The following is a 27,142-nucleotide window of genomic DNA, read 5'->3' as shown; positions in this document are numbered from 1 at the left end:
ATTAAAGACCTAAATGTAAGCCCAGACACCATAAAACTCTTAGAGGAAAAAATAGGCAGAACACTCCATGACATAAATCACAGCAAGATCCTTTTTGACCCACCTCCTAAAGAAATGGAAATAAAACCCAAAATAAATAAATGGGACCTAATGAAACGTAAAAGCTTTTTCACAGCAAAGGAAACCATAAACAAGATGAAAAGACAACCCTCAGAATGGGAGAAAATATTTGCAAATGAAGCAACTGACAAAGGATTAATCTCCAAAATTTACAAACAGCTCATGCAGCTCAATATCAAAAAAACAAACAACCCAGTCCAAAAATGGGCAGAAGACCTAAATAGACATTTCTCCAAAGAAGATATACAGATTGCCAACAAACAAATGAAAGGACGCTCAACATCACTAATCATTAGAGAAATGCAAATCAAAACTACAATGAGGTATCACCTCACACCAGTCAGAATGGCCATCATCAAAAAATCTATAAACAATAAATGTTGGAGAGGGTGTGGAGAAAAGGGAACCCTCTTGCACTCTTGGTGGGAAGGTAAATTGATACAGCCATTATGGAGAACAATATGGAGGTTCCTTAAAAAACTAAAAATAGAACTACCATTCAACCCAGCATTCCCACTCCTGGGCATATACCCTGAGAAAACCATAATTCAAAAAGAGTCATGTACCACAATGTTCATTGCAGCTCTATTTACAATAACTGGGACCTGGAAGCAACCTAAGTGTCCATCGACAGATGAATGGATAAAGAAGATATGGCACATATATACAATGGAATATTACTGAGCCATAAAAAGAAACGAAACTGAGTTATTTGTAGTGAGGTGGATGGACCTAGAGTCTGTCACACAGAGTAAAGTAAGTCAGAAAGAGAAAAACAAATACCATATGCTAACACATATATATGGAATCTAAAAAAAAAAATGGTTATGAAGAACCTAAGGGCAGGACAGGAATAAACACACAGACGTTGAGAATGGACTTGAGGACATAGGGAGGGGGAAGGGTAAGCTGAGACGAAGTGAGAGAGTGGCATGGACTTATATATACTACCAAATGTAAAACAGATAGTGGGAAGCAGCCACATAGCACAGGGAGATCGGCTCGGTGCTTTGTGACCACTTAGACGGGTGGGATAGGGAGGGTGGGAGGGAGATGCAAAAGGGAGGAGATATGGGGATATATGTATATGTATAGCTGATTCAATTTGTTATAAAGCAGAAAATAATACACCATTGTAAAGCAATTATACTCCAATAAAGATGTTAAAAAAACAAACAAAAAAGAATGACTTGGCTATTCTTAGGCATTTACTCTTCTATATAAATTTCAGCATATATAATGTGCTCTTCCATATAAATTCACATAAACAAAAGTTATAAATTTCCCAAAGTAAAACAACACAAAAAAGCCTGTTGGGGTTTTGACCGGAATTGCACTGAATCCAAAAATCCATTTGAGAACTGACATCTTTATAACATTGAGATTTCCTACTTGTGATTCTCTATTTATTTAGATTTTTAATAATTTTCCAAATATTTGCAATTTTTTTCTTCTCAAGTTTTCATATTTCTTTTTAAAAATTCCTAGGTATTTGGTTATTGTTGTTACATAAATGGTATTTGTTTCTGAACGCATTATCTAACTGCTGCTGATGTGTTGAAACACAATTGCCTTATATATATTGAGTTTCCTTCTAGCAATTTCTACAAGCTCCCTAAATAACTGTGATATTTTATCTGTAGAGTCTTTGTGTGTTCCATATATACAGCATATAATCTGAAAATAATAATTCTGTTTTTCCCATTGCCATTCTTACACATTTTACTTCTTTTCTTTTGTTTACTGTGTGGGTAGGATATCAGGGATGCTCTTACATTTTACTGTTTTTCTTTTGTTGCTGTGTGGGTAGGATATCAGGGATGCTCTTTAATATGAGTGACGGCAGCCGCTTCTGTCTTATTCCTGATCACAAATGAAAATTTTCAATGTGTCTCCACTAAGTATTATCTTTGCTTTCAAACATTTTGTGAATGCGCTTATAAGTTTATGAAAGTTCCCTTATATTTTTACTTTGTTAATAGTTTTCACTATGACTGGATGCTGAATTTTCTCAAATGCTTTCCCAGCATCTATAGAGTTCATCACATGATTTTTCTCCTTTAACTTATGAACGTGGTGAACTGCTTAATTAAGTTTCTAATATGATGCCAACCTTGCATTCCTAGGAGAAATACAACTTGCTTGTGAAATATCAACCTTTGGAGCATTGTTGGATTGCTAATAATTAGTTTATATTGGCCTATAGTTTTTATTTTCTTATGCTGTCCTCATTGGAATTTTACACCAAAATTATGCTATAGTCATATAATTCGTTCCAGAATATTTCTTATTTTTAAAAATTCTTTGCAATTGTTTTTGGAAGACTGGAATTGCTTTCTCTTTTGATGTTTTATAGGACCCACATAGCCCTAGAGTTTTCTTTGTGGAAAAATATTTAACCACTGACTCAATTCCCTTAATCCCCAACTACTGTGGTTCTCTATTTCTTTGAGTCAGTTTTATTTTTAATAAAATATTTTAATATTAATTATTATAATCATTATAAATTAAAAATAAATAAAATATTAATATTTTTAATAAAACTGAGTCTTAGCAGTTATATTTTTCTAGGGAGTTTCCATTCTATTTAAATTTTAAATGTTATTGGCATTAAGTTGATTATATCTATTTAATGTCTTTTTAATGTCATCTTTTTAATGTCTGTAACATCTCCAGTAATCCCCTCTCCCCTTTTCTTCATTCCTGACATTGATCTTTTGGGCCTTTTCTCTTAATCAATCTTGGCAAAGATTTGTCAATTTGTGTTTCAAACAATCAATCTTTGGTTTTGTTCATCTTTCCTACTTGTATTTATGTGTTCTATTTTATTAGTTTCTGCCTTTGTTTTTATTACATTCTTTCTTTGAGCTAACTTTGCTATTTTTTTAACTCCTCAAAATGTAGAATTAGCTAAGTAATTTTGTATAATTCTTTTTTTCTAACATAAGCATTTAAGGTTATAAATTTCTTTCTAAGAACTACTTTAGATTGATCAAATTTTTTGATATATATATATATATATATTTTTTTTTTTTTTTTTTTTTTTTTTTTTTGCGGTACGCGGGCCTCTCACTGTTGTGGCCTCTCCCGTTGCGGAGCACAGGCTCCGGACGCACAGGCTCAGCGGCCACGGCTCACGGGCCCAGCCTCTCCGCGGCATGGGGGATCTTCCCGGACTGAGGCCCGAACCCGTGTCCCCTGCATCGGCAGGCGGACTCTCAACCACTGTGCCACCAGGGAAGCCCAGTCTCATGCATTTTAATCACTCCTATCAAGTGTTTCAGAAGAAACTTATCAATAAGTTGTTTACCAGCAAATATTATAACCTACACGATAGACCAGTCATTCTAATTACACTTTAAAAGAAAGAGAAATGAAAACCGCTTACAAGAACTTCTCTTATTACTGTTCCTGCTGCTCAAACATAGAAAACAATAATTCCCCTTTCCACATTTGCTTGTACAAAGGGTCATGCTTCCATCCCTTGCCAGAAACTTGTCTTAGCTCTTGGAATAGTAAATATAAAAAGAACTGAATTTTAGACTCAATGACAAGATTATTTTGATATATAAAAGTTAACCACCAGCAAATACAACCTAAAACCTACCAAATATTCCTTAGGTTGTCTTCTAAGTGAGAGTATGCTTTTTTATTTTAAGAGTAGGTATCATCTTCTTGAGAAAGTCTTTGAGCCCAAAGATGTGGTAGGTGCCCACGTAGAACGTTCCCTAGCACCTCATACTTAGCACACCATATTGTAATTGCCCATTTACTGGTCTGCCCCACACTAAAATACAATCCTTCTCAAGAAGATACAGTATAGTTAGTCTATTTTACTCTCAGTATTTAGCACAGTGTTTTTTGGCCCATAGTAGGAATTCAATAAATAACTGTTAAATTAAATCTCAAACTTTCACAAGATTGCAGATTAATATAGATTGTTTTATCAAAAATAAGTCCCTGGTGTTATGGACTAACCAACCACTCCACTTACTCTCATCTTTAATAATAATGGTTTTCGAAGTGGTCCCAGACCAGCAGCAACAGCATCACCCAGAACTTGTTAAGGATGCATATTTTCAAGGGAACCCTCCTACACTGTTGGTAGGAATGTAAGTTGGTGCAACCGCTATGGAGAACAGTATGGACGTTCTGATCCAGCAGTCCCACTCCTGGGCATATATTCAGAGAAAACTATAATTCAAAAAGATATATGCACCTCAATGTTCATTGCAGCACTATTGACAATAGCCAAGACATGGAAGCAACCTAAATGTCTATCAACAGATGAATGGATAAAGAAGATGTGTCATATATATATATATATATATATATATATATATATATATATATATATATATATATATATATAATGGAATACTACTCAGCCATGAAAAAGAATGAAATAATGCCATTTGCAGCAACATGGGTGGACATGGAGCTAGAGATTATCGTACTAAGTGAAGTAAGTCAGAAAGAAAAAGACAAATATCATATGATATCACTTATATGTGGAATCTAAGATATGACACAAATGAAACAGAAACAGGATCAGGGACATAGAGAATAGACTGGTGGTTGACAAGGGGGAAGGGGGTGGGAGAGCATTGCATTGGGAGTTTGGGATTAACAGATGCAAACTGTTATATATAGAATGGATAAACAACAAGGTCCTACTGTATAGCACAGGGAACTATCCTGTGATAAACCATAATGGACAAGAATATGAAAAAGAATATATACATATACATATATATATATAACTGAATCACTTTGCTGTACAGTAGAAATGAACACAACATTGTAAATCAACTATACTTTAATAAAATAATTTTTTTTAAAAAGAGACCACATATTATATGAAATGTCCCCAATAGGCAAATCTCTAGAAACAGAAAGCAAATTGGTGGTTGCCTAGGGCTGGGGTTGGGAGGAAACTGAAAGTGACTGCTAAAGGGTACAGGGTTTCTTTTTGGGGTGATGAAAATTGATTCTAAAATCGATTGTGGTGATGGTTGCACAACTCTGTGAATATACTAAAAACCACTGAATTGTACACTTTAAGTGGATTCATAATATGGTACATGAATTATATCTCAATAAAATTGTTTAAAAAAAATAAAAAAGAAAAGCACATTTTCAAATCCCATCCCAGACCTACCAAATCAGAAACTGGTGGTAGGGCCCAGAAATCTGTGGTTTAACAAGCCCTCCAGGTGATACTAATGTTTTTTAAAGTCTGAAAGCCACTACCCTATAAGGTTTTACTTTCCAAATGGTGTACTGCACTCCCAAGGCAGATAATTTCCTAAACACATACATGGATGAAATTGCTAATTGAGCTCACAGCCTTGAATAATGCAAGCCTACATGTGGATTTTGCCCAAGACATAACAAGCTAGGCTGGAGATTAGACTTAATTTTACATGCTCACAGGTTGCCAAGAAAGAGAATGTTGATATTGCAGGAGCGTAACCAAACAGACTACAGGCTTTCAAACTGTCTTCCTTGGATCCCTAGAATTCCTTACAACTCTACAAGTGCCCCAGCAGACAGAATAGATGGGACTGCAGACCTCCCACCCTCCACTACAAATAGAGCATCTGTTTCTGTTTCCCACATTGGGGTTCTCCATATGATTTCATGTGAATAAAGGATTCAGTCTCTGAAACCAAAAAGGTTTCAAGATTACTGACACAGTGTCCTGAATGGGTGTGAAAACTTATTCAACCAAACTCAAGTAGTTTTATTAAGTAACTCTTAATCCTTTCCAGCAATCAAGTGCAAGGTGAGTCACAGTGATCTGTTCCAAACAAGAGTGTCCACTACGAGAAGCAGAATTGGTTCTTTACATACGTGATCTCAGGTGTCTTCACAATGGCCTTATGACATAGGCACTAGTATGTCCACTTGATAGTTGAGGATGCTGAAGGACAGAGGTCAAGTACCTTGCCAGAGCATCACACAGCTAGCACACAGTGAAGTCAGATTCTATCCTACACAATCTGGCTGCACAGACTCTGAACCAAAAGCAATACGTTAAAGTGTTTTAGTTAAAGTGCTGAAATTTCCAAAAGATTTACTTTATGTATGTGTGTGTGTTTATATTCATATATACATATATCTGTATAGATGTATATATATATGAATTCTGGGAGACAAGGGAGTGGCATCATAGCAAGAATGCTAAGAATGTCCTGCCGCACAGCCCAAGTTTATCTCCCGCAATAGATCACAAAGAGCTACCTGTTAACTGTTAACTCTTCTGATGATTACAAATTACCACAGTGCATGACTTCCAAATTTGGGAGATGTTTGTCCAAATACGAATGTGCCCTTGAGAGTGTTTTCCACATAAGAGAATCATTTATCAAGCGTGTGATGGCAGCAGAAAGGCTGAGAACTGACCGTTGCTTTAGAGGGTATACGTTGCAGTTATGTGCTGATTTTAATTATCTACCAGCCAGAGGATGCTGTGACCTAGTACACCTTTTTAAGATTCTAAAATGACTGAAAGCTCATAGTCTTGCAAAGAGACAAAAATGTTTGGGAGATTTGGTTGTATAAGTTGCAGAGTCATTTGTTGGAAAAGAAGAAAAGGCAAAAATTAAGAAGTGAGAGACGGGCTTCAAATGCTTAGGGGAGCTGGGAGCTGAATTTTCCAGAGCAAAATATTCCTCAGTCATCTTTAACATAGCCATCCAGGCCACCTTAATTCCTAATAACATTCCCGATGTTTTATTAATAAATCTTGAGGAACATGGATTATTTATTTCTAGATTTAATACATGAATAAACCTCTCCTCAAGCTGGTATTTACACACAGCACCTAGCCATATAGATCACTTACATAATCAGGATGCAAATCATACTCATCATACTCTCACTGCCTTTTCTTCAACATCTCATTGCACAATAAGATATTTGGCTATTGGAAGATCTACATCAACATTCTTTGTATACAGACCTCTTTCTCAGTACTTAAAACACATTTGACAATATATTTTCAGTTTTAAAATCTAAGCTTAAGAAGACTATAAGGGTGATATTAATGAAAATGACCTCCAAAAATTCTCTACTCTATAAAAGAAATGGGAACACTGGCGAAAATTGTCATGATCAACTTTTCGGAACTCTGGAAATTAATCAAAGGCTATAAACAATCAGGGAAAATTTTTTCAAGAAAAAAGGCTGAATCTTGATAAGAACAATGAGCCTTGTGCCATTTAACTTGCCCTATTTCCATCCCTTTCTCACTCTATGATAACCCTGAAAACCAACAGCCCACAATCACAGTTAAAACCAGCAGCCTGGCAACCACTGAAGGTAGCAAAAAGGAGCTGGTGTTCATTCAAAACACAACAGGATAACAAAAAAACTGGGGATAAAATAAAAAGTTGAGGAATAAGATATTTATGTGGGGCTTTGCAATTATCTGACATATTCCTGGGAATCTAGAGGGCCACGTAGTTGCATAATGCTGTGCACATGCTCTCACCACTTCCATTTAACATTGTACTGGAGGTTCAAGCCAGGACAAAATGGCAAGAAAAAAAGGAAGGCGTCTAGCTAAGAAAGGAAGAAGCAAAAGTATTTCTATTTGCAGATGTCATGGTGTTATTTTTATAAAACCTCAAGAAATCCACATATGCAAAAAACCTATCAGAGCTAATAATCAGGTTCAACAAAGTTGCAGACACAAGAAACAACTGTATTTCTATACAATCCAAGAATTTAAAAATTTAAAGTCTATTTATAATAGCATCGATAAGAACAAAATCCTTAGGAATAAATTTAACAGAAGAACGGAAAGATGGGTATATTGAAAACTGTAAAACATCATTGAAAGAAATTAAAGAAGGCCTAAATAAGTGGAAACATATACCATATTCATGGGTTGGAAGATTTAATGCTGTTTGATTATGTATTAGTTTCTTACAGCTACTGTAACAAATTACCACAAAGTGGGTAGCCTAAAACAATAGAAATCTATTCTCTCCCACAGCTGTGGAGGTCAGAAGTCTGAACTCAAGGTGTCCTCAAGGATATCCTCCCTCTGAATCTTTCCTTGCCTCTTCCAGCTTCTGGTGGCTCCAGGCATTTTTTGGTTTGGGGTTGGTTATATGACTCCAACCTCTGCTTCCATCTTCACATGGTCTTCTCCCCTGCGTGTCTTGAGTCTTAAAATCTCCCTCTACTTTTATAAGAACAACTGTCATTGGATTTAGCTGTAAATCCAAGATGATCTTATTTTGAAGCCCTTAACTTAATTACATCTATAAAGAGTCACTTTCCAGAAAAATCCACATTCACAGGTTCCAGAGTTTAGGACGTAACCTATCCTTTAGGGGCCACCATTCAACCCATTACAGATGGAAGGACTCTCTAAATTGATTCACAGAGTCAAAATGCAATCCTTATCAAAATTCCACCTACCTTTTTTCCCCCAGAAATTGGGAAGCTGACCCTAAAGTACATAAGAATATACAAGGGACCTAGATAGCCAAAAGAATCTTGAAAAAAAAATAACAAACTAGAATGATTCACACTCTTCAACTTTAAAACTTAATACAAAGTTACAGTAACTAAGACTGTGTGGTACTGGCATATGCCTATTTAAATCAATGGGATAGAGTTGAGAGTCCAGAAATAAACCCATACATTCATAGTTTATTGATTTTTGACAAGGGGATCAAGACAAGTCAATGGGGAAAGAATAGTCTTTTCAACAAATGGTGCTGGGACAACTGGATATCCACATGCAAAAGAATGAATTTGAACCCCTCTCTCATACTATACACAAAGATTAATTCAAAATGAGTCATAGACCTAAATGTAAAGGCTAACAGTTACATTTCTTGAGTAAACTCTTAGATAATTATTCCTTTGGGTTAGGCAATGGCTCCGTAGATAAGACACCAAAAGCAAAAAATAGATAAATTTGACTTAATCAAAATTAAAAACTTTTTTGCTGAAAGGGCACCATCAAAAAAGTGAAAAGACAACCCACAGAATAGGAGAAGGTATTTACAAATCATATATCTGATAAAAGACTTGTGTCTAGAATATATAATGAACCCTAATAACTCAACAAGAAAAAACCCAAATAATCTGAATTAAAAATGGGCAAATTATCTGAATAGGTATTTCTCCAAAGAAGACATACGAATGACCAATAAGGACCTGAAAAGATGCTCAGCATCGTGAGTACTTAGGAAAATGCAAATTCAGACCACGATGAGATAACATTTCACTTTTCCACTAAGATGGCTAGAATAACAAAGACAATATAACAAGTATTGCCAAGGATATTAAGAAATTGGAAACCTCATACACTGCTGTGGGGATGTAAAATGGTGTAGTGCCTTTGGAAAACATTCTGGCAGTTCCTCAAAACATTAAACATAGAGTTACCATATGACCCGGCAATTCTGCTCCTAGGTATACATCCAAAAGAATTGAAAGCACATGTCCACACAAAAACGTGTACACTAATGTTCATAGCAGTATTATTCATAATAGCCAAAAAGTGGAAACAACCCAAGTGTCCTTCCACTGATGAATAGAAAAATAAAATATGGTATCTCCCTACAGTGGAATATTATGCAGAAATCAAAAGGAATGAAGTACTTAAACATGCTGCAACATGGACATACCTTGAAAACATCATCAGTCACAAAAGGCTACATACTGTATAACTCCTTTAATGTGAAATGTTCAGAATAGTCAAATCTATAGAGACAAAAAGTAGAGAGTTGGTTGTCTACGCTGAGGGAAAATGGGGACTGCCAATGGGTATAAGATTTAATTTTGAAGTGATGAAAATGTTCTAAAATTGAGTATGGTGATGATTGTACAACTCTGTGAATATATTAAGAACTACTGAATTGTATACTTTAAATAGGTGACTTGTACGGTGTGTGAAATATATCTCAATAAAGCAACAACAATAGATGAAACTGGGCAAAGGATGTAGGGATCTATTATCTTTTCAACTTTCCTATAAATCTAAGATTGCTAAACTAAAAAAGTATAATTAAAAAGATTATAAAAGTAATAAAACTATTTGTACAAACATTAGAAAATACAGTAAGAAAACATGAGGGAAAGAAATAATTTCCATACCTGGCCTTCACAAACAATTTTATTAATATTATTTTGATACAGGTACTTCCAGATTTTTATCTTTGAATTTTTTAACAAGAATGATATTACAATATACATGATTTTTGTTCTTCTCTTTTTCTTTTTACTGAATAACTCTTCATCCTTATGATATACATCTATAATAACATTTATAATGGCTACTGAGCATTTTATTACCATAATTTATCTAAGCAATCCCCTAATTTATACATTTAGGTTGTTTTAAATTTTATTATTTTATTTTATTTTATTTATTTTTTTAAACATCTTTATTGGAGTATAATTGCTTTACAATGGTGTGTTAGCTTCTGCTTTATAACAAAGTGAATCAGTTATACCTACACATATGTCCCCATATCTCTTCCTTCTTGCGTCTCCCTCCCTCCCACCCTCCCTATCCCACCCCTCTAGGTGGTCACAAAGCACCGAGCTGATCTCCCTGTGCTATGCGGCTACTTCCCACTAGCTATCTATTTTACGTTTGGTAGTGTATATATGTCCATGCTACTCTCTTACTTTGTCCCAGCTTACCCTTCCCCCTCCCAGTATCCTCAAGTCCATTCTCTAGTAGGTCTGCGTCTTTATTCCCATCTTGCCCCTAGGTTCTTCGTGACCTTTTTTTTTTTTTAGATTCCATATATATGTGTTAGCATACAGTATTTGTTTTTCCCTTTCTGACTTACTTCACTCTTTATGACAGACTCTAGTCCATCCACCTCACTACAAATAACTCAATTTCATTTCTTTTTATGGCTGAGTAATATTCCATTGTATATATGTGCCACATCTTCTTTATCCATTCATCTGTTGGTGGACACTTAGGTTGCTTCCATGTCCTGGCTATTGTAAATAGAGCTGCAATGAACATTGTGGTACATGACTCTTTTTGAATTATGATTTTCTCAGGGTATATGCCCAGTAGTGGGATTGCTGGGTTGTATGGTAGTTCTATTTGTAGTTTTTTAAGGAATTTCCATACTGTCCTCCATAGTGGCTGTATCAGTTTACATTCCCATCAACAGTGCAAGAGCGTTCCCTTTTCTCCACACCCTCTCCAGCATTTATTGTTTGTAGATTTTTTGATGATGGCCATTCTGACTGGTGTGAGATGATATCTCATTGTAGTTTTGATTTGCATTTCTCTAATGATTAATGATGTTGAGCATCCTTTCACGTGTTTGTTGGCAGTCTGTATATCTTCTTTGGAGAAATGTCTATTTAGGTCTTCTGCCCATTTTTGGATTGGGTTGTTTGGTTTTTGATATTGAGTTGCATGAGCTGTTTGTGAATTTTGGAGATTAATCCTTTGTCAGTTGCTTCATTTGCAATAAATTTTATTATATTAAACACTTTTAATGAATATTCTTGTAGATAAGTTACTGTATACACTTATGATTACTTACTCTGGATTAATTTCTAGAAAGGAAAGTGCTGGACAATAGGTATGTACATTTCTTCCAGAAAAACTTCTGCTCCCACCAATCACGTATGTTACTGCCTGTTTCTTCGCATAACTCCCCAAACTCCCCAGCTTACTATCATTTTTGAATCTTTGCAATTTGATGGGTGGAACACAGTAGCTTTTCTAATTTAATTATCTGACTGTTAATGACTGAACTACTTTCTTTTCTCCCTCCCTCCCTCCCTTCCTTCCTTTAGCCATATGTGTGTTTTCTTTTGTAAATTGGCTGCCTTTAACCAATTTCATAATTGGGAGTTTGTCTTTTACTATGGCTTTACTGATATTGAGAATATATCTTAAATAGATATATAAATGTACATTGCAAAGTTTATTCTCAGGTCATTCATTTACTTTTTAATTTGTGTGTGGGGGGTTTAAAAAATCTATACAATTTAAAATTTTATAGTTCGGGACTTTCCTGATGGTCCAGTGGTTAAAACTCCATGCTTCCAATGCAGGGGGCCCAGGTTCGATCCCTGGTCAGGGAACTAGATTCTGCATGCTGCAACTAAGAGATCCCACATACTGCAACTAAGACCCAGCGCAGCCAAATAAATAAATAAATATATTTTTTAAATTTTATAGTCCAAGCTTTCTCTGTTTGATGTCATATTTAGAAATACCCCCCATTACGTAAATATTTACCCACCTTATGATTTTATCCATGCCTTTTTTTCATAAGGTGATTCTCCTTTTTTTTTTTTTTTTTTTTGCTCAGGTTAGATTTATTTGTTTTTTTCTTATGTTGTTGTTTTTTTTTTCGGGTGCGCCACACAGCATGCGGAGATCTTAGTGCCCCGACCAAGGATTGAACCCACGCCCCCTGCAGTGGAAGCGTGGAGTCTTAAGCACTGGACCGCCAGGGAAGTCCCTCTACTTTTTCTCTGGCACTATTTATAATGCTCTGTAGCTCTCTATGTTTACGTATCCCCAGACACATCCAGTGTCCCCCATTTCCATCAATGGTACCACCAGCAGTAGCCAAATCTGTCAGTTCTTCCTTTAAAATTTAGCTCACATTTCTCCTTTCCTTTTCCATTGTTCTTAGTTAAGTCTCCCTGAGGTCACTCTGCTTCCAAATTGTCCTCCACATAGAGTTCTCTTTCGAAACAATATTGCTTGACTGTTCAAAACCACCAATGACCTGTTTGCTGATCTAAAATAACATCAAAATCCCTAGACCCTGTGCTCAATATCCTCCCCAGTAAGGTCATTCTAGCTGCACATCCCTTGAAACACCTTCACGAGGCTAGGTCGTCAAGGTCCCTGTGCAAAATCAAGTGCAGGGCAGTGGGAGTGACACGCACCATGGAAACTGAAGCTGACCGTCCCCTCCCAGATACCACTTGTATTTTATTTTATTTTACATTTTTATTCTGGTTAAAAAAAAAAAAAGCCCACACATATCACAAAATTTGCTGAACATTTGTTTTGGACTAATTTCAGACTTATAGAAAGGTTTAAAAATAGTTCAAAGAATTTTCCGATATCTTAGAAGATAAATCTTATGCCTCTTCCCAGATTCCCCAAATGTTAACATACTTAACAAAGAAACCATGCTTGCTCTAGCATTCTCTTGCTTTCTCTCTCTCCATGTTTGGACACAATGCTCCTTGTATTGTGGATATAGAGGAGGATGTACCCGCACCCTCCCACCCTTTTACCGCCTGCTGTTGGCTGTGATTCATTTTTTCAGAGTTTTCTTTCAACTCGAATGAAAAGTCCCAACCTAGGGTTTTAGCACTGAAACTGAGAAAGAGTTCAGCCTCTCCTGTAGGAAAGGAATACTCGTCAAATGCAGGAATGCTGGTGGCCTGTTTCCTGCCATGGAGGGGGGACCATGGGGAGGGGTGGGTATGGGCACAGCAGAGAAGGCAATTACTCAGAGGAATTGGGACAGAGGGAGTCTGGGACAGAAAGCCCCACACATGTTTACTCCTGCTGGAGTTCTTAAGAGTTCTTAGAAATAACTTCATTAAAAACCATGGGAGATTAATCCTTAGTCAGTTGCTTCATTTGCAAATATCTTCTCCCATTCTGAGGGTTGTCTTTTCCTCTTGTCTATGGTTTCCTTTGCTGTGCAAAAGCTTTTCATTAGCTCCCATTTGTTTATTTTTGTTTTTATTTCCATTTCTCTAGGAGGTGGGTCAAAAAAGGATCCTGCTGTGATTTATGTCATCGAGTGTTCTGCCTATGTTTTCCTCTAAGAGTTTCATAGTTTCTGGCCTTACATTTAGGTCTTTAATCCATTTTGAGTTTATTTTTGTATATGGGGATATATGTATACATATAGCTGATTCACTTTGTTATACAGCAGAAACTAACACAACATTGTAAAGCAATTATACTCCAATGAAGATGTTTAAAAAAAGAAACTTAAAATCACCTGTTTTCCCACCACCCAGAAAAAAAAGGAAAAAAAAAAAGCATGGGAATTAAAACCTAAGTGCAGATGTTTGGATACGACACAGGAAAAAACTGAGCAAGTGCACAGGTGTTTTAGGAAGATGACCTCTAGCAGTGATATTCAGAATGGTATGGAAGGAAAGGCCTGGTGACAGGAGCCCACCACCTAGGAGGCTGTTACTGTAGCCAGGCAACTAGTCAATCTGCTAAATGCTGAATATTTTTCCTTTGACGTGGCTCTTGAGCTCACCACTTACTACGTAATTCAAGCCTTCCTCCTAGCACCCATTGTGGTCTTGTACCTATTTGTTGAGAGGTCTACCTCCCTCCTCCCTCCATTCAGGGGACCATTCACCTCTGCATGTAGTAAGGATCGTTGTACAGCAAATAGGACATACTGTTCATGCAGAAACCTCAGAGTCAACTTCAGACTTTTGAACCCCATTTGCATTCAGTTTTAATAACTATGAGATCTTAGGCAAGAATTTTTGAACCATAATCTCTTCATCTTAGCTTTAACCCTTCATCCGGCTACTGTGAAGAGTAAATTAGATTACACAGTCAAAGCATAAATGCCTGGAACATAATAAGATTCAATTAATGTTAATATTGATATTAATATTATAGCTAGCCAAGTGTCTGGCACATGGTAGGTATTCAACATGGTACGTAATTGTTTTTAATATATTTATTAATAATAGATTTTTAAAATTTGAGTGACACCACAAGGAGAAATGAGGATGCTGGGCATGAGTGTCTGCCCCACACAGTAAATGGGGTCTTGGCATAACTCTGAATAAAAATAGTTGGATCGGGCTTCCCTGGTGGGGCAGTGGTTGAGAATCCGCCTGCCAATGCAGGGGACATAGGTTCCATCCCTCGTCCGGGAAGATCCCACACGCCACGGAGCAACTAAGCCCATGTACCACAACTACTGAGCCTGCGCTCTGGAGCCCGTGAGCCACAACTACTGAAGCCCGCGCACCTAGAGCCCGTGCTCTGCAACAAGAGAAGCCACCGCAATGAGAAGCCCGCGCACCGCAACGAAGAGTAGCCCCTGCTCACCGCAACTAGAGAAAGCCCTTGTGCAGCAAAGAAGACCCAACGCAGCCAAAAATAAATTAATTAATTTTTTTAAAAAGTTGGATCTTTGGGCCACATATAACATAGTTAATAAGGTTCAGCTGTTATTTAATCCCTTCAGTAGCAATTGCATTCACAGTGCTGTAAATGGCTGTTTGCATCGGGTTATCGTCAAGAAAATCCTTCCAAACACTTTTAATCCCATCAGTGGAGAGCTCTCAAACTTTACTCATCCAGCAAAGTATGATTAGGTGATTCACGGTGGACTTAAAATCAGTAAAATAGAGAGGAAAATTCAACACTTTAAGAACATAGATACAATCTATTTTGTTTTCCTTCCTTCTCTCCACCTTCAAAACAATATAAAGGGGGAAATAGTATTCAGTGGTTCAGAGTAAAGACAAGCCGGCCATCAGACTTCACAACTGCTCCTCTTCCAGGTGGTTGTCACCTACTGAGTCCTATTTGGTCACTCACTCTCATTTACTTGTACCTCTAGTCCTGGCTCACTTGCCCTCCTTTCTATCTCTACTCCTGTCATCATGCTTGGTGATTTCAAATGCCTTGGACTTGTCAGGTCTCTGACTTCCACCTGCCCCTCAGCCATCATTTCCATTGTCATACCCTTACGTAACCTCATCATCTAAAGAATTGAACCCAATCTCAAAGCTTGATTTCAAGCTTCATACTCCTGGAGCATACTCCAACTCTCAGCCTTTCAGCTCATTTACTCCCATTCTAGCAATTCTCTGATCCCGGCAGAGCCTGCAAGCTATTGATCTGACCACTTCTCCATCTATCACACCCTTCTTGCCATCACTCCCTTGTTACCTACCTTAGATTCTATGGTCCATTATATAACCACTCCCTTGCAACCACACTAAAACCTCTGCCCAGCTTTTTCTGCATAATCACCTGCAAAGTGTCAACCTTAGTTCAGTGCAAGATTCTGTGCTCTCCATGCCTGCAGCCCATAAGCTGAGCACTGCTAGAGAAAGCCGCACACCTCTGCCCATTGGTTTCCCTTTGAATGAATGACAAAAATTCTCCAGTGGGCAGTCATCTCAACCAGTCGTGCCATATTTTCTAGTGAATTCTCTCTCTCTCCAGAGACTGTTTCCCACCTTAATCTCCCTCCCTAAGCCTCCACCTTCTACCCCACTCATTCTTAATTCACTGAGAAAAACCAGCCATCAGATGAGTAATCCTTCACTCTCCCACCAGCAAATCTACCAATCTCCATGCATCTGTACCCACCTAACCTGCCTTCTCTGCTGTTACAGTGGACAATGTACACCAGCTCCTATGAAAGGTAAGTATCTCCTCTTGTGCTTAATATCCCACATGCTCTCGCCTTCTCAACAACTTTCTCCGGCAATACTTTCTTTTTCTCCTGTATCATCAATCTCACTCTCTTTACTGGATCATTCCCCTCGGCATACACTTATGCCTTAATAACCCCAATCTTTCCCTTGACTCCCACATGCCTCTCAAGTACCACCCAATTTCTCTGCTTCCGTTCATAGCAAAAATCCTTGAAAGAATTATGTGCAGCTGTATTTCCACTGTCTCAACCACCATTCTCTCTTCAACCTGCTTCAGTCAGGTTTTATTCTTCATCCCTTCATTGAAACTATTCTTAATTAAGTCACCCATGACTTTTAATATTGCCATTTGCAATAGTCCCTTCTCTGTCCTTGACTAACCAAACTTCTCAATAGCAATGGACACACTTTTTAAAAATCAAATTTATTGATGTATAATTTACAGATAATAAAAGGTACACATCTTAAGTGTACAGTGTAATGAATTCTGACAAATATATACATCTCTGTAGCAACCACTACCACGATTAAGATATAGAACATGTCCCTCACCCCCAAAGGTACCCTTATGCCCCTTCCAATCAATCCCCACAACCACCCTGATCCTAGACAACCACTGACACACTTTCTGTTTTTATACTTTAAATTTTTCCTAGAGTTTTATATTAACGGGATTGTATATTTTCTTTTTTTCTGACTTATTTTGCTCAGCATGTTTCTGAGATTTATCTATGTTATTTCATATATCAGTGGTTCATTCGTTTTTATTAGTGAGCAGTATGGAAGCCATCTACCTGTTGATAGACATTTGGGATGCTTCCAGTTTGGGGTTTCTACAAAGAAAACTGCTAAGAACATTCATGTACCAGTCTTTGTGTGGACATGTATTTTCATTTCACTTGGATAAATACTTTGGGTTGAATTGCTGGGTCATAAAGTAGATCTTTAAATTTATGAGAAATGCCAAGTTGTTTCCAAAGTGGTTGTACCATTTTACATTCTCCTTACCAATCATCAGAGTTCCAGTCGCTGCACACCTCACCACACTTGTCACTGTCCATCTTTTTTAGTCATTCTAATAGATGTATTGTGATATCTCATTGTGGTTATAATGTTCATTTCCCTGATGACTAATGATGTTTAACATCTCATGTGCTCATGGGCCATTTGCATATATTTTTTGTAAAGTGTTTGTTTAAATCTTTTGCTTTTTTTTTTTTTTTTTTTTTGCGGTACGCGGGCCTCTCACTGTTGCGGCCTCTCCCGTTGCGGAGCACAGGCTCTGGACGCGCAGGCTCAGCGGCCATGGCTCACGGGCCCAGCCGCTCCGCGGCATGTGGGATCTTCCCGGACCGGGGCACGAACCCGCGTCCCCTGCATCGGCAGGCGGACCCTCAACCACTGCGCCACCAGGGAAGTCCCTCTTTTGCTTATTTTTTATGGGCTGTTTTCTTATTACTGAGATACAAGAGTTCTCTATATTCTAGATAAGTCCTGGGTCACTTACATGTATTGTAAAATTTTTTCCCCACTTTACAGCTTGTCTTTCATTTTTTAAACGGTGCTCAAGAGAGCAGATTTTAATTTCGATGAAGTTCATTTTACGAATTTATTTCTCTTATGATTCATGCTTTTGTGTCCTATCTAAGAATTATTTGCTGACTCCAAAATCTCAAAGATTATATTCTGGTTTTAGCTAGAAGTTGTGTAGTTTAAATGTTTACATTTTGGTCCATGATTTATTTTGAGTTAATTTTTATGTATGGTGTGAGGTAAAGGTTGAAATTCTTCCTTTCTATAAAAATACCGTGCTGTTCCAGCACCGTTTGTTGAAAAGACTGTCGTTTCTTCATTTAATTACCTTCTCTCTCTAGTCAAAATCAGTTGACGATACATGCCTGGGTCTACGTATGAACTCTATTCTGTTCCAAGGACTTGATCAGAGGCTTCCCTCTTTTCTTCTGTCTATACCTTCTCCTTCCATCAGAGATTAGTAGGTGTTAATTAGAAAACATGAGTGGGAGCAGAAGTGGGTAGAACTAAGTGATGGAGAGGAAAAAGAATAATAATGTGTTAGAATGATCAGCATGGACAGAGTCCTGGAAGTGAGAGAGAATATATACATGGAAACTGAGTGAGTACACCCTCGGTCTAGAACATAAAGGAGGAAAAAGAAGCATGAGACAAGGCAAGGGAAAGTTTAAGAACAGTCTCGTAGGCCATGCCCAGTTTGTACTTAAACCTGAGAGCAATGGGGAATTGACGTAATCAGATGTGTGTAAAAAATAATATTTAATGGTTGTATATAATAAAGAAGTTTGCAGTCTTTAAAATAAAGTTTGTGAAGAATATTTTGCCACTTCAGAAAATTCACATTGTTTCATTTGAAAATTAAGATCTGTATGAACTATGTAAAATTTATATTTTAATATGAGCATTTAAAAAAGACTAAAAGAAAAGTGTACCGACTGGTTAACAGTAGTTATTTTTGAGTATTAAGATTGCAGATGGCTTCATTTTCTTCTTTTTACTTTTCTGTAGTTTTAAATTTTTTACAATTAGTCTGTATTAAATCCGTAATAAGATATTTTTAAAAGCATACTAGAGTATGTGTCTTATTTTTAGAAGCGGTGCAAAATTACTGTTAAGAAAGATTATGCTGAGTGACATGACCATTGTGGCAGAGTAGGAGACACCACCCTCCAGCCCCTGACAAAGACCAACAATTAGACAGCTATCCCCAAACAAAAATGGCTCTGAGGGAGTTCAGGGTCCACTTAAGAAACTTCAGCAACACAGTAGAACAAAACACCTGAGAATAACCACACAAAAAATGAAGAACAGAATCATGTTGCCTGCATCATCCCATCCCCCAGGTGAACCCTGCTCAGCACCAGGAGGGAGCTCTCCAGCTTCAAGAGCTCCCCTCGCTGGGAAAGGGAGAGGGAGAGCTTTATCAGCTGCTTAGGGCACTGCACAAGGGGCTCACTTTGGTCTCACCCCACCCAGAAACTGAAAAAGCTGAGACATATAGACATAGCTAGGGACAAGGAAGAAAAGCAGGGCTATCAGTATTAGCCACATAGCGGAGCGACCGTGGTTCCCAGTGACCTGCTCTGCAGAGGACACCAGCAGCTTTTGCCACTGAAGAAACCAATGCCCAGCAGAGCCAGCATGGACCCCCTACAGAGTCCACCATTGAGACTTCCTCCAAAGGTTTTCCTGGTCACAGATGCCAGCCACCTGAGCATCCATCCTCAACTTCCCCCACCCCTAAAGCCAGGATCCATACTGGCAGCCAGCCCCAGCCTCTGTGGCTATATGAATACAAGATGCCAGCCTAGACCCTGGCAGTGGACCCCTCCGCACACTGTGCACATCTGGGGCTAGCTAGCCCCTCTAGCTGTGCACCTGCACACGCTTGGCCTGACTTCCATCACTAGTCTCCACTGCTATGTGCACACCCTTGAGGAGGTCCTGCAGGCACAGGAGTGAATGCCAATAGCCAGGGGCCCTACAGTGGCTTGTGGGCCTGGATCCAGCCCTGTCTCCTGACACTGGCCTGTCCTTCTCGATTCACCTGCAGCTAGACCCTCCACCTATGCACTTGCCTGTCCCCAGGCCAACTCCTATTGCTGGCCTCCACAGCTATGCTGTGCCCATAGGGAGACCCTGTAGCCACAGAGTGGACACTGAGAGCCAGGGCCCGTGCAGCTGCTAATGCACCCGAAGTTGGCCCTGGCGCCTTGCTGCTGACCCTGGCCACCACCACTATGTGCTTCTCTGTACCTGGCCCATGCCACTACAAGGCATCTGTACCCAGCCCCCACAGACAAGTGTCTGCACATCACCAGCTCTGGCCACCACCACTGCCTGCCCTGGTCCCTAGCCACTGGAACTGGAGGCACCAATGAGGACTCTAACAGGCCCTGCAGCCACTGCAGACCCTTGCAGCCCTTGTCTAGGACCATGCAGTTGTTGATGTCATGGACCCTAGCAGCCCAAGCTGATGAGACATCATAACCCCTGGACGTGGACCATCACAAGTCCCCACATGTATGGACCTAGAGTCACAACATGCTCCAGCATGCTGCAGAGGTCTTTCCTTACCAAGGTCAGTCCATAAAATCTGAAAGGGACTGTTTCTTCACATACAAGGCTAGAGAGATCACAAAGAGTCATGGAACCATGACACCACTGAAGGAACACAGTAAACTTCCAGTAACCTCAAGAAAATGAAGATACATGAATGCCTGATAAAGAATTCAAAATAATTGTTCTCGAGATGCTCAGAGAGCTACAAGAGAACACGGACAAACAATTTAAGAAAATCAGGAAAACAATATGAAAGGAAATGAGAAGTTCAACAAAGAGAAAACACAAGAAAGAACTAAACAAAAATTTTGGAGATGAAAAATACAATGACTGACCTGAAGAATTCAACAGAGAAGTTCAATAGCAGACTGGATAAGCAGAAGAAAGCATCAATCAATAATTCAAAGACAGATCATTTGAAATCATCCAGTCAGAGGAACAAAAAGAAAAAAAATGAAAAGGAATGAAAAGAACCCTACAGAACTTATGGGGCATCCTTAAAAGAAACAAGTGATGCATTATTAGAGTCCCAGAAGGGAAAGAGAGGAGAAAGGGAAAGAAAACTTACTTGTGCTCGCTTCGGCAGCACATATACTAAAATTGGAATGAAACAGACAAGATTAGCATGGCCCCTGCGCAAGGATGACACACAAATTTGTGAAGCATTCATATTTTCTGAATCGGGAGATTGAGATTGGCATATATACACTAATATGTATAAAATAGATAAGTAATAAGAACCTGATATATTAAATAAATAAATAAATAAATTCAAAGAAAAATAAACTGAGAGAACAAGGAAAAAAAAAAAGAAAACTTACTTAAAGAATAATGGCTGAGAACTTCCCAAAACAGGAGGGAATTAGACATCCAAGTTCATGAAGCTAACTGGTCACCCCAAAATTTCAACCCCAAATGATTTCCCAAGATATATTAAAATACTACTGTCTAAAATCAAAGACAAAGAGAGAATCTGGAGAGCAGCAAGAGAATAGAAGCTTGTGACTTACAAGGGAATCCCCATAGAGCTATCAGCTGCTTTCTCAGCAAAAACATTATAGGCCGCAAAAGAGTGGGATGATACATTCAAAGTGCTGAAAGAAAAAAATCCTGCCAGCCAACAATACACTACCCAGCAAAGTCGTCCTTCTGAAATAAAGGAAAGATAAAGACTCTCAGACACACAGAAGCCGAGGGAGTTCACCATAACTACACCTTCCTTACAAGAAATGTGGAAAGGAGTTCTTCAAGCTGAAATGAAAGAATGCTAATTACTAACATGAAAATATATATGAAAATACAAAACACACTAGAAAAATATATAATCAAATTCAGAATACTCCAATACTGTAACATGGTGGGTGCTAATATTAAACTCCAGCATAAAGGTAAAAGGACAGAAGTATTAAAAATAGCTATAGCTACAATAATCTGTTAATGGATACACAGCATAAGAACATGTAAATTGTGACATAAAAATAATAAGATGTGGAGGAGGGAATAAAAGGGTAGAGTTTTTACATGCAATTGAAATTAAGTTATCACTTAACATAGACTCTTAAACCTGTCTATAAGAAGTTTCACGTAGGGACTTCCCTGGTGGTCCAGAGGTTAAGTTTCCACGCTACCAATGCAGGGGACCCAGGTTCGACCCCTGGTCAGGGAACTAGATCCTCCATGCTGCAGCTAAGAGCCCGCATGCCACAACTAAAGATTCCACATGCCGCAACTAAAAGGATCCTGCAAGCTGCAGTGAAGATCCCGTCCCCTGCAATGAAGATACCGCATGCCCCAACTCAAGACCCGGTGCAGCCAAATAAATATTTTTTTAAAAATTAAAAAAAAAAAGAAGTTTCATGTAAGCATAAGGGTAGCCACAAAACCAAATCTATAATAGGTAAAGACACACTAAAAAGCAGGAAATTAAAGTACACCACTACTGAAAATCCTCAATGCACAAAGGAAAACAGCAAGAGATGAAGAAAGGAACAAAAGAACTATGAAACAGCCAGAAAACAATTAACAAGGTGACATTAATAAGTCCTTATTGACCAATGATTAATTTAAGTGTAAATGGATTAAACTGTCCAACCAAAGTATATAGAGTGACTGAATGGATAAAAAAACAAGACCCAACTACATGCTTTCTACCAGAGACTCACTGTGACTTTAAGGACACACTCAGGGTCAAAGTGAAGGAATGAAAAAAGATATTTGATGTAAATGGAAACCAAAAGAGAGCAGGGGTAGCTACACTTACATCAGACAAAATAGACTTTAAGTCAAAAACTGTATTAAGAGACAAAGAAGGTCATTATAAAATGATAAAGAGGTCAATGTATCAAGAGGATATAACAATTATAAATATATAGGTATGCAACATTGGTGCTCCTAACTATATTAAGCATACACCAACAGATACAAGGGAGAAATAGACAACAATACAATTATGGTAGGAAAATTAAATACCCAGTTTTCAGCAAAGGATAGATCATCGAGACAGAAAATTGATACAGAAACACTGGACTTGAACTATATTTTGGACCAAGTGGATCTAGCAGAAATATATAGAGTATTCCATCCAAAAGCAGCAGAAGACACATTCCTAAGCGCACATGGCACATTCTCTAGGATAGATTGTATGTTAGGCCACAAAACAAGACTTAGCAATTTTAAAAAGATTGAAATCATACCAAGTACCTTTTCCAACCACAATGGTATGAAATTAGAAATCAATAAAAAGAGAAAAGCTTGACAATCCATAAAAATGTGGTTGTTCACTCCTGAACAACTAATGGGTCAAAGAAGAAATCAAAAGGGAAATCAAAAAATATCTTCAAGCAAATTAAAATGGAAACAACATACCAAAACATATGAGATACAGCAAAAATTGTTCAGGTGGGAAGTTTATAGCAATAAATGTGTATATTAAGAGAAAAAGAAAGATCTCAAGTAAACAACCTAACTTTACATCTCAAGGAACTAGAAAAAGAAAAAACTAAGCCCAGAGTCAAATATGAACAGAAAATAAGGAAACAACAAAGATCTGAGCAGAAATAGAGAATGTAACAAAATGGTTTTATGAAAAGTTACATAAAACTGAAAACTTCAACTAGACTTACTAAGAAAAAAAAGAGGGCTCAAATAAATAATATTATAAATGAAAGAGGGGACATAACAACCAATACATAGAAACCCAAAGGATTATAAAAGACAACTATGAACAATTATATGTCAACGAATTGGACAAACCTAGAAAAAATGGATTAATTCCTAGAACTTACAACCTACCAAAACTGACTCAGGAAAAAAACAGGAAATCTGAACAGACCAATAATGAATAAGGAGAGTGAATTGCTAAACAAAAACCTCCCAACATAGAAAAGCCCATAACAAGATGGTTTCATGGATTAATCCTACCAAACATTTAAAGAGGAATTAATATCAATCCCTCTCAAACTCTTCCAAAAAGTTAAAGAGGTGGGAACACTCCCAAACTCATTTTATAAGGCCAGCATTACTCTGTTACCAAAGCCAGATAATATCACTACAAGAAAAGAAAACATTGATCAATATCAACAGGTCAATATCCCTGATACATATAGATGCGAAAAATCTCAACAAAATACTAGCAAACCAAATTCAATAGCACATTAAAAGGATCATACATCATGAGCAAGTGAGGTTTATCTCTGGGATGCAAGGATGGTTCAACACATGCAAATTAATAATGTGAATCACATGATCATCTCAATAGATGCAGAAAAAGCATTTGACAAAAGTCAACATAGTTTCATGACAAAAACTCTCAACAAAGTGGGTATAGAAGGAACATACCTAAACATAATAAAGGCAATATATGGCAAGTCCACAGCTAACATCATACTCAACAGTGAAAGGTAGAAAGCGTCCCTCTAAGATCAGGAACAAGACAAGGGTGCCCACTATTACTGTTCCTATCTAGCATAGTACTAGAAGTCCTAGTCAGAGCAATTAGGCAAGTAGAAGAAATAAAAGGCATCCAAATCAGAAAAGAAGAAGTAAAATTGTCTTGGTTTGCTGATGACATAATCTTGTATATAGAAAATCCTAAAGACACCATAAAGAAAACATTAGAGGGAACTCCCTGGCAGTCTAGTGGTTAGGACTCAGTGCTTTCACTGCAGGGGCCTGGGTTCAATCCCTGGTCAGGGAATTAAGACTCTGCAAGCTGCATGGTGCAGCCAAAAAAAAAATTAGAACCAAATGAGTCCAGTAAAGTTACAGGATACAAAATCAATATACAAAAATCAGTTGCATTTCTGTACACTAACAATAACTATCTGAGAAAGAAATAAAACAATCCCATTTACAATAGTATCAAAAAGAATAAACTACTTAGGAATAAATTTAACCAGGAAGTAAAAACTGTAAGACATTGACGAAAGACATTGAAGATGACACAAATAAATGTAAAGATATTTCATGTTCATGAACTGGGAGAGTTGACATTGTTAAAATGTTTATACTACCCAAAGCCATCTAAGGACAGACTGCAAACTCCATCAAAGTTGTATTTTTTACAGAAATAGAAAAAACAACCCTAAAATTCATATGTAACTACAAAAGACCACCAACAGACAAAGCAATCTTGAGAAAGAACAAAGGTGAAGACATCACACTTCCTGACTTCAAGGCAATTACTTCATGATACAGGCATAAAAAAAGACACAAAGACCAATGGAATACAATGGAGAGCCCAGAAATAAACACACACATACACAGTCATCCAATATTTGACAAGGGATCCAAGAATACTCAATGGGTAAAGGACAGTCTCTTCAATAAATCATGATGGGAAAACTGGATAATCACATGCAAATGAATGGAAATTGATCCCCTATCTAATACCACTCACAAAAATGATCTCGAAATGGATTAAGAGCTTAAATGTAATACGTGAAACCATAAAATTCCTAGAAGAAAACATAGATAAAAATCTCCTTGATACTGGTCTTAGCAAGGCTTTTTTGATATGACACTAAAAACACAAGCAGCAAAGGAAAGAAGTCAATAAGTGGGAGTACATCAAAGTAAAAAGCTTCTGCACAGCAAAAGAAACAATGAACAAGATGAAAGGCAACCTATGGAATAGGAGAAAATATTTGCAAACCATCTCTCTGACAGGAAGTTAATATCTAAAATATAAAAGGAGCTCATATAACTCAATAGCAAAATTTAAAACTCACAAATAATCCTATTAAAAAATGAGCAACGGGCCTGAATATTTTTCCAAATAAGACAAACAAATGACCAACAGGCACATGAAAATGTGCTCAACATCACTAATCATCAGAGAAATGCAAATGGACCACAGTGAGATATCACCTCACACCTGTTAAAATGGTCATTATCAGAAAAGATAAGAGATAACATGTGTTGGCAAGGATGTGAAGAAAGGGAGCCCTTGTGCATTGTTGATGAAATATAAATTGGTGCAACCACTGTGGAAAGCAGTATGGAGTTTCCTCAAAAAATTAAAAATACAACTACCATACGATCCAGCAATTCCACTTCTGCGTAGAAATCCAAAGGAAATGAAATCACTATTCTGTGTTACCGCATCATTATTCACAATAGCCAAGACATGGAAACAACCTAAGTGTCTATAAATGGATGAATCTAGATTTAGATATAGATAGATATAGATATACACAGTGGAGTGTTTATTCAGCCTTCAAAAAAGGGAACTCTTGCCATTCTTGACAACATAAATGGACTTTGAGGGCATTATGCTAAATAGAATAAGTAGACAGAGAAAGACAAATGCTATATGATCTCACTTATAGTAAACTCTAAAATGGCTGAACTCATAGAAGCAAAGAGTAGACGTATGCTTACCAGGGGCTGGGGATGGGGGAAGAGGAGATGTTGGCCAAAGGATACAAACTTCAAATTAGAAGAGGAATAAGTTTGCGGGGGGGCGGCTAATGTACAGTATGGTGACTACAGTTAACAACATTGTATCGTACACTTGAAAGTTGCTATAAGGTTAGATTTTAAATGCTCTCATAATAACAACAATGGTAATTATGTGAAGTGAAGGATGTGCTAACTAACCTTACTGTGGTAAACATTTTGCAATACATACATGTATCATCGCATTGCGCACCTTAAACTTATACCATATACTGTATGTCAATTATATCTCAATAAAGCTGGGTGGGGGGAGAATAACTAAGCTGTAAATTTCTTGGATTACAAAGTTCGAGTCTTACGGTTTTGTTTATTTCTAGTTCTGAGCTTAGTGTTTCGTAGCTCTTAGGCACAGTTGATGAAGAAATACAACTTTATGGGATCTCAATCAGTTGGTAAAAAGCAACATTTCTGAATTTAAAGAAACATTCCCTAAGGGACATACAAATCACAACACCCATGTCTGGTTTAAACCAATGTAGACTGCTGGGTATACTTCTCACCAAATCATGCTTTTGAAATATTTATTTATACTTTCTCTGCTTTGAAT

The 27,142-nt window shown here is 37.6% G+C and overlaps 1 long non-coding RNA gene and 1 other non-coding gene across 3 annotated transcripts in view; one reads left to right on the top strand and one right to left on the bottom strand.

The window, feature by feature from the left end:
* The window catches only part of LOC109550955 (uncharacterized), a 91,659-nt gene that overhangs the window by 29,350 nt on the left and 35,167 nt on the right, over positions 1–27,142 (bottom strand). The window lies entirely within an intron of this gene.
* On the top strand, positions 21,208–21,314 carry LOC117313477 (U6 spliceosomal RNA). Its single transcript, XR_004527983.1, has one exon. It is a non-coding gene; the product is annotated as a U6 spliceosomal RNA (small nuclear RNA).

Source organism: Tursiops truncatus, chromosome 8 (genome assembly GCF_011762595.2).
Source record: "Tursiops truncatus isolate mTurTru1 chromosome 8, mTurTru1.mat.Y, whole genome shotgun sequence".
NCBI lineage: Eukaryota > Metazoa > Chordata > Mammalia > Artiodactyla > Delphinidae > Tursiops > Tursiops truncatus.
The sequence above is the reverse complement of the archived record's forward strand: the minus strand, read 5'-3'. Positions and strand labels throughout refer to the sequence as shown.